Below are 10,069 nucleotides of genomic sequence, written 5' to 3'. Positions count from 1 at the left end.
TAATGAATATATTTAATATATAATAATGGTAAGAATTATTTAATAAAATAATGTTATTATTGTTGTTTGAAGATAAGAGATCGAAGAGGATGTGGTCATGAATAAGCGGTCTGAAGAAAAGAGCTGTTTCACTCAGAAAAGGGTTTCAAATACTTGCCATTACATAATTAACACCTGTACCATTCTTGTTCAGACATTTACTTTTTACTTTAACTGACCATAACCCATTTCTGCACCCTTTTTCCAACCTTGTGTCTTTTTTTATTAAAGATATTGCAAAATGCAAGGAAGCCACATTATTTAAGAATGTAGAAGAGTGGAAGGCATAATAATAATAATAAAAATGCAGAGATTAGAGAAAAGGTTTTATTGTAGGTAGGATGTTTGGGATGATAAGGGTAATTAGTTGAGTGGAGAGAGAAGAGATAAGAGAGAAGAGAGAAGGGAATATGGTTGGTGAGAAAGCAGGAGGAGAAAAGGAGGAGTGGAAGTGGAAGAAGGAGAAGTGAATGTGGTTGAAGAATTTGGGAGCAGAAATGGAACCATAAAAATAAAACTTAAGACACGGACTTAACATCGGACCAATTAATCTGTCTGCATTTATGGGAGCTGCCTACGTGCCCTCCTTCTCCGACAGGACATGACATCACTCTTCCCTCACACTCCTAACTCCTAAATTCTCTTATTATCATTATTCTCTCTTTCTCATTCTCATCCATTACCATTAACTTAATTACCTTATCCTCCTCCACTTCTCTTCTCTCTCATTTCACCTCCTTCTTTTCTTTATCCCTCTCAATCTCAATTAATCATAAATATACCACTTAATCACTGCTTCTTTCATTATTCTAAAAAATCTCCATACATTTTATTAACTGCTTATTTGGTTTTTTCTTCTCACAATTTCCGCTCATGTCCATCCACAACAATCTCCATTAATGTTCTTATCTACAGTGATGAGGTTCTACTAGGTGACAACAATTCTATTCCAGCACAAATCAAGGAACCATGTTTTTAGAGAGGGGCTGAGGATCATGGACTTTATGGTGCTTGTAGGCTTTGTTGATTCAACTCTATGGTATTTCTGGAATACACCTTTTCAATTCTTCATAGCTTCAATATGAAAAAACAAAAACAAAAACTCACGGTTATAATGTAAGTGATTAAAACTTTATCCCTTCTCTCTCTCTCTCTCTCTCTCTCTCTTCACAATTTCAAATAACATGTGTTCCATTGACTCTGGTAACGAAAGAAAAACAAAGGAAGATCTTGCAAAGGGTCACATATATAGATGTCATTTCAAAACATTAATTAGTTGTTGTTTATCTTGGATTTAATATGTAACACTTTGAATCTTTATATTAGAAATATATATAGTATATATTGTATATAATTGCAGCATCTCTAAAGGTAAAACAAAAAAGAATTTTAGAGATTGGATCTTGATTATATATATAGTCTTTATATTTAACTATTAGTAGGTGTTATAAAATAACTATTTAAATATAAAAAAATTACAATCCCCTATTTGGTAAGTATCTCCATGTCTTTTTTGGTAAGTATAGCAATCAAACTATTTTTCTTTCTCTGAAACCAAAGCACATGGTGCCCTAACCACCTATCCCAGCTGAATCGTTTCGTTGTACATGACAAGCTTTTCGACAAAAACTTCAGGTACAAGAAATTTTGCTTTGGTAGGATTCGATGTTGATTAAGTAACCTTAAAGAATTAGTTAGATGCCATATAGATTTATAACACTATTTAGATATTCTATCTCACTTATTTTTTGGAACCACATTAAATGCAAAGAACATTCTTAAAAAATGTTGAAATAGAAGAGTAAAAATTGAAGTATAAGAAAAACTCAACACAGAATCTCCATTTATGTATGGAGTATATATAAGAGATGTGAATGATACATGATTGAATTAGGAGAAGAAGAATAAGAGAAAAGGATGGAAAGCAATTATGAATAGCAAGAAGCATTATTGGTGTAGACAAAGGAGGCCCAAGTTCAGAGAAGCTGACCCTCGAAACATGTTCAAAATAATTCATGTGAAGAACTCAAACAAGATTTGGTCAGATCTCGAGGAGCTTCAGGTGTAAGTTTTCCCAACCTACAATTTATCAAACAGTTTTCATTTTTGAAGACCAAATGTTGAATATTAGGGTTTTTCTTTTCTTTTCAGAGGAATCTTTTTTCCCTAGACAATCTCATGGGAGATATCCTCATCATGCTATCAAAAAGAAAAAAAATTGCTTAATAATGTGAAAACAATAAACCAATTAATAAACAAGTATTTTGTACATACCTTCGTAACACTTTGGAATGAAGATATAGTTTTATAGAATTTTTTCTATGTACAAGTGATTAAGAGATAATATAATTAAGTTTCAACTCTCTATTTAGTCTATTAAGTTTGTTTTGTGTATTGAGTACTTACATTTTTTTTATATTTTTAATTAAATTTTTTATAGTTTACTTTTTTTATTAATTGGATGACGTTTTGTCTCCTACATAAAAATCATTAACAAATATGATAACTTTGTTATGTAATGTGTTTTCAATAAAAATAATAATAATAATTTATTATCTTATTAAGTGTGATATTACTTTTATATTAACTTTATCACCTTGTAATTTTTAAGATGTAAATAAATAAACAGAAAACAGGTCAGAATAACATCAACGTCATAAAAAAAATTGAATAATATAAAAAGGGCAATAGAAACTTGATTAAATACATTAGTTTAGAAAAGACTTTAAACTTAATAAGTCTTAAAAGTAAGTTATGTGGATGTGCTATACTATTTCTTTGGCTAGAAATTTCTTGAAAGGGACTGCACGACAAGAAATTGAAAATGAAAAATGATTTGAGTTCTTTAAATTAATTTAAGACTAGTTTGTATAAACCCTTTCAGATTACTTTTCAAAGCAAAACAATTATTTTTCTAAGAGAAACTTGTCTATATATATAAGTTAAAAAGAAAAATTCACAGAAATAAATGTGATATTTTTATAAACTAATTTCATAAACTAACTTAACTCACGAAGAAACCTATTTAAATATTTTTCCCCATTCCTTGTTGTACAAATGTTTTTGGGAAAAATGATTCGAAATAAACTCTAATTCAATTATGAATGCTTATAGAAATTAACTTTTTTTCAAAAGTTAAGATGCATGTAACTTTAACTAACAATTAAAAAAAAACATTCAACACGGCAATGCTTTTTATTTTTTAAGAGGAAAAATTGATACTTTTTTTTATATGTTTTATGCTTTTGTCTTTCTTAGAAGTACTGGAGAACACCTAGAGTTGGCTTGATTTTCTTAAAAGGAATGAACATTTGGAATTGCTTTCTTGGACCATACCTGATGGATGAGGGATCATTCATGGTGTATTTGATTTTCTGTTTGGAATAGTTTGGACAAAAGCTGTGTATTATAACAAATAAGCTTTCTAGATTCTTTTTCTTTTCAATAAAAAATTCTAAATTAAATATATAAAATTTAATTTAATTATTTAAAAAGAAAGTAATATAATATTTTATAAAGATAAATAAGGAATAATAGATGGAGTGATGGTGAAGGGTAAAAAAAAGTTTGAAATGTTAGAATTAATTAAGACGGAAAAGAAAATGAAGATGAATGAGAGGGATGGGAGGGTTTTTGTTTTATGAGTGGTGACCGTACTCCTGTCACTATCATGTCAGCGGGACGGAAACCACATTTGGCCTCCATTTTCCTGAAAAAGAGACACCAACCAACACAGTAAATTATGCTCATTACTTTTCCTTTGCATTCAACTCAATACTCATTTTAATATATTAATATTTTAATATATTTTAAAATATTAAAAAAAGTTTTTTTTTTAAGAAATTGCACCAAAAATCTATTACAAAATTCAAATTCCATTCTACTCTTCTTCTGCTCCAAGAGAGAAAAATAAATATACTAAATGTTTAAAAATTTGAAAACCACTCGTATAGTTTCTTCTGTTTAATTCCTGTATTATTAAAAATGTTAATTTTTTATCTTTTAAATCAACGTCAATTTTGTCAATATAGTGTGACAGTGCCATTTGTACCCATTAAAAATAATTTAAACATTAGAAAACTTTAATGAGGAATTTAATACATCCAACTGAATTAAATAAGATATCAAAGCATAGAAATTAAATAATTGATTTAACCTTATTTTTTCAGTTTTCATAAATTAAAAGATTAGTCTAACACAAAATTTACGCTTATATTTTTATAAAGGGTGAAGCTCGTTGTTCTCTACACCCAAAATCTATTTTTTTATTTTATTTTAGGTTAATTCAACGCAAAATCTAAGTACATTAATTTTATTACGTAATTATTTGATGAAATAGCTTGTTGTCATAAAGATTAGAAATTCCAGTCGAACAAGACAGACCCTTTACAATAAGTGATTTTTTTTTTTATTATTCACTTATATGTCACTTTGGTTTCTTGTTGTAACTGTTAAATTTTTATGTAGAAAATTAGATGGATTTTAATGTAAATTTACATGCAATTGTTTTATATAAATTTTGCCCTAAACTCCTAATTGAGCCGAGAGCCTTACACTAGATGGGTGTCCAAAAATTAATTAGCCAAATTTATGTCATTTGATTAATTAGCTATTGACTAAACAAGATAAAAACTTGTTTTGAACCTCATGCAAGAACTCATAAACAAGTTTTAGGTTGTGTACATTTTCGGTCCAATAAAGATGTTAAGTAAGAAAATTTAATAAAATTCATTCAACATTATTAACTTAAATTACGAAATATTTTTATATATATTTATTGATGTAAACATCTATATAATGTTTTATTAATCATGCAAGGCATCATATTTTTGTTGATTATCCTACGATAAGTTATTATTTTTATTGATATTATTTTATGTCATCTTGATATTATTTATTTTTATCATATAAATTATAAAATTAATGAATCTTATAATTATATATGGTATTTTATTAAAAAATATATATTCTTTTATATTCTTTTTTGAATAAGAATTAAATTTTTTCTACTAATTTGAATTTCGAAAAGCAGGTGAAATTTTTTGTGTTCTAATCCTTAAGAATAAATTAAGAAAAAAAGTTAAGATTATTCGATCATTCATATTTTGCTTCTAAAGGTCTATACTCAGGGTTGATAATAATAGGTTGTAAAAGCCTAGTGTTAAAGAAAGGTGAGTTTAGGAGAAGAAAAGGTGAAACCTTTAAGTTCACAAAACTCAATATAAGTTTGTACTTTATTGGAATAAGAAGAAAAAGAAAGTATGTTCTTAAGAGTTTGGGAAAATGAGTGTTGCAATGGAGTGAAATGAGAGAGTTATAGCGTGGTTGTATATTTACAGAAGATTTTTATATTTAAATTCTCTATTAAAGAATATTGTTTTTATCTGTTTGTTTGTGTAGGGTGTTTTCAAAATATATTAATTTTTAATATTTTAAATTATACTTAAAAAGTTTAATATATCAAAATCAACGTATTTTAAGGATATATTTAAAATAAAATAAGATTTTTAAGTATTTTAAGATGAGATTGGGTGCAAAAATATATTTAAATACTGCTTAAGAGATTAGTATAGCATAAAAGCTCTAACTAGTTAATGAGAACAAAATTAGATCAAATTTATGGAGTACTTTGAGGCCAAAATTCATAATATATATTGGTACGATTCTATGGAAAAGCTCTCATAACTTTTACTTTTATATATTATTTGAAATAATACAAAAGTTAACATAAATTAAACTAAAATACATTAAATTATAATTTTTCAAACATATTGACTCTTAAACTATCTATAAAACTGTGAGCAGAGTTATCGTGTATACTACTAACTTACCAAAACTATCTTAATTAAATATAAGAAATTCTTCTTCTAATAATTATTTAAAATATTTATAAAAGTTTTACAAATAAATTTTCACTTTAACCTGTTACAGAACTTTCTTTATCATTATAATAAAATATTAAAAATATAAATAAGTGGGTCTCTCTAAATAAATAATTGTATATGAAGATCAGAAACAGATCCTTTACTGCTTTTTCTCCCAATAAAGTCATTTTATGGTGTATTTTCTTGTTTACGTTATCTTAACATTGTTTAAGGCTTATAATCCATTAAAACGTCTATTTCTTCGAACCATGGCACAAAGATGTCAGATTCTCAAGGTGTCTCCTTTGCATGCATTGGTGAAATCTCTTTTTCTTGTAAGAAATAAAGTAAATATTTTGTCTTTTGTGTTGACTTGGAATTCGAAAAATATTTTAGAAAATCCAGTTGTGTTTTATTATCACTCTGTCAAGATCCTTGCGTTACTCCCCATATAACGTTCGTTTCCCACGAAAATAAATAAATAATATTTTATCTATAATTAAATTCTGAATTTCTGAAGTGATTAAAATATATTAACCAAGCTTAAATCATCACAGGTTGGATTGCATGGAAGTGTGTTCATTTGCTAGATCAAATTTATCAAATGCTTTGATGATAATAAACGTTATGTTCTCGTTCAACAAGACACTCAATACCATTGCTCTTGTGAACATGATTTTAGTTAATAGATGACAAGATCAACCTTTATGAAATTTTGATAAAAAGCTAATTTTGTTCCATTCACTAGAATCATTAAATGCAAACACATAATCAAGTTTTGACTTATTTTTTATTTGTCTATGGTATTAGAGATCAAATCTCAGCTGGTTAATGTTCTTTTCAAATCATGAATCAAGTATATTTAAGTCTATATTATAGATCAATTATGATAATGTTGTTAAAAGACTTAAATAACTTTTGTTAAAAAAACATACGAATCATAATTTTTTTTTTAATTTTTAACAAAAAGAACTAATTTTTAATTTTTTTTCTCTCTCTTAAGGATTGATATTCTCTAAAGCAAAATTACAATCTTTTCACTCCTTACCTCTCTTTATTCAATTATAAACCAAAGTACACCTTGAAATATTTTATGAAGATAATAAGCTGACACTTAGTCTCCATTAAGAATTTCTTGAATCAGCAAAAGTGTAAATGTATGGTACTAGAAATATCGAAGCAGAAACACAATAAAGTCAAAACCCCCTTGTAGGTTTCTAAAGACTACATGTAGGGTAATAAGCATTACAAGAGCAGCCATAGAAAAACCAGAGCAAACTATCTTGCTGAGAATGAGAAGATTTCACCCACAACACTCCTACATAGTTGATTAACATAAGTAACCAATTTTGGTAAGACTAAGTAAAATAATATGCGTTTAAGAAGTGGAATTGTTGGTGTGTGAAAGAGGGTGGTGGACATGATTATGCAGAAGAAAAAGAGAGTGAAAAAGGTGGGGGTATGGTTGATTTTCCATTTAAAATATATTGTTGATGGCAGCCTTATAGTTTGTTCCTTCTCTTGTGTGATGTAAGGATTCTATATCTGTGATTTCCTTCACACTAACACTAACAGACACTCATCTTCTGCTACGGTGGGCCCTCCATTTGTGATGCCTCCATATTCCTATTACCTAAAACCCTTGACCCACTCAGATTAGATTCTCATATCTTGTCATAATCAACTTACGATTTATCTACCCTCAATATTTCCAAATGCTCCTCTCGTACATACATATATGTCAACTCCAACACCATGTGCACACACTCAAACAAACATCCACTTCTTTCTTCATTCTTAAGGCATTAGGGTTAATATTTTTCATTTTAATTATTGCCACTCATCATACCTACCACATACGTTGTCCAACCCAAAAAGGGGTGCTAGAGAATAACCTTTCCTCCTCGCTTTTTTTTCTTCATCCAAACTATTCCCTCCTTTTCATTAACCAAAACCTCCCCATATAAGCTCATTTCAATTACATAAATGCTTTTCAATTGTAATTTCACATAGGACAAGTAAAAGACACCTTGTAGGTGCTCACTAAGTTCCCAATAATGTCTCGTTTTGTCCATTGTCGATTCTGTCATCTCAGACAACAAAAGCTCCAAATTATGCCTCGGATAAAACAACTGACCAAGTCTTATTCTGAGCCATTATTCATACTATACGACTTCAACTTATGATATACATGCCCAACAATTATTTTTTTCCCCTTTGGCGCTCGTAATTATTCGCTACACTGATCAAAGTTCGTAAATTTCTAAATATCACACTCTTTTGTGTTAGTGATGGCAGTTTGAATTACATTGTTGTAACATTCCAAAATATAGCATAATACTATATTATAGATTTATCACATATAATAATATGATAGATCAGTTCTTCAAGAGTTAGTAAAGTATTTAACATTACAGTTATCCAAAAATAACCATAAAACGAGTAACATAAGTCTGATACAAAACATAGGAAACTAAACTGAACGGTTCTACAAACAAACTTATACAATTCATTACATACCGAACAGTTATACAGCACACCGTATAAACCGATTGGTTTACAAAAGATGAGTTAAGCCTAAAGACCGAACGGTCCTAACTAAGCTGCAGGATCCTCGCCTTCTAGCGCTTGTTTCACTGAACACTCATCGCCTTCTACTCTCATCCAAAAGATGATCATTGCAAGAGAAAAGACAATCGAACAGACAATACAAGACAACACAAGTAGCCGTCCTTGAAGAGGTAAGCAAATCAGGTTCACTTTGAACTGACGACCCTTAACCACTATTGGACATTTAGCACAATAAGTAGCCGTCCTAACCTTCCCAACTGCTGGGGTTGACACCACCAGATCAAACTGAAGCTCATCTACGGACAATCCCAACTTCTCAACACATTCCTTCGAGATAAAGGAATGTGTTGCCCCCGAATAAAAAAACACACAACAAGATATTCCATACAGCAAGTAAGAACTGATAATAAGATTACTTGAACTTGCTGCTTCTGTTCCTGTCAGTGCATATACTCGACCAACAACCTGAGCTCTTCCACCACCACCACCACCTCTTGGCTGAAACCTTCCTGCCTGTTGTGGTTGACCATTAGCTCTTCTTCCCAAATTATAGTCTCTCTCATAGTGCCCTACACTTCTACAACGATTACACCATCTGCTACTATCCTTCTAAGGACAAACTGATTGATAGTGTGGACCCCCACAAGTAAAACACCTCACATTCACAGGGTTTTGCTGCCCGAATGGTACTGGAGGTCTTGGAGACTGACCTCTATATCTTGAAGAAGAAGGTCCTGCGTAAGGAATCTTCCTAGTACCGAGACCACTCTTGGAGGAAATTGATCCTCCAACTTTCGGCTGTTGTCTTTGTTGTCTATCCAATTCCATCTTGGTCTTCTCTAAGACCTTGGCTCTCTCCACCAAAGAGGGAAACTCCTTGATACATAAACCAGCAACCATCAACTTGAGATCCCCTCTCAATCCATTCTCAAACTTTCTACACTGCCATTCTTCATCCATGGCCAGCGTATGAAACCTCAACAGATGTTTGAACTTATCTACATATTCAGATACTAACATCCCTCCTTGAATCAATTCAAGAAATTCCACCTCCTTAGCAAACCGAACACTATCAGGGAAGTATTCAGCATAAAAGTTCATCTTGAAAATTTCCCAAGAGATGGGAGTACCGTTGCTTTCTAGTAGCATCCTCATGCTACTCCACCAGTGACTAGCTTCTCCCGTCAACATGTACTTAGAATATGCCAACCTATTATCGTCCGGACACCTCTTTGAATTATAAATCTATTCCATATCTCAAAACCACTGATCTCTTCATCTGCGCTGCACTTGCCATCAAACTTGGCCAGATGGTGTTGAAGAAAACTCTCAAGACTCCACTCTGGCTAATAATTGGCAGAAAAAGTAGATGGTCCAGCTGTAGCTCTGTCGCTCGCCATCAAGTCTACATATTGTCTCTGAGACACTTCAGCTGATAACCAAGCAGTTTCCAAATGTAGTAACGCAACAATATTCTGTTGAACTAATGCAACATTCAGTTGTTGCATTGGCGTGAGTACCGACTCCATCATCCGCATCAAATCCGATGTACGAGAATTCGCGGTTGGAGAAGAAGGAGGAGACCGAGATGCCAT

At 30.7% G+C, this 10,069-nt stretch overlaps 1 pseudogene; it reads right to left on the bottom strand.

The window, feature by feature from the left end:
• Positions 1–8,501: 8,501 nt before the first annotated feature.
• On the bottom strand, positions 8,502–10,069 carry LOC124831497 (uncharacterized; annotated as a pseudogene).

The sequence above is a fragment of the Vigna umbellata genome, chromosome 1, assembly GCF_029865625.1.
Source record: "Vigna umbellata cultivar VRB3 chromosome 1, Vumbellata_1.0, whole genome shotgun sequence".
Classification (NCBI taxonomy): Eukaryota; Viridiplantae; Streptophyta; class Magnoliopsida; order Fabales; family Fabaceae; genus Vigna; species Vigna umbellata.
Note: the sequence above shows the minus strand (reverse complement) of the source record. Positions and strands in the feature narration are given on the sequence as shown.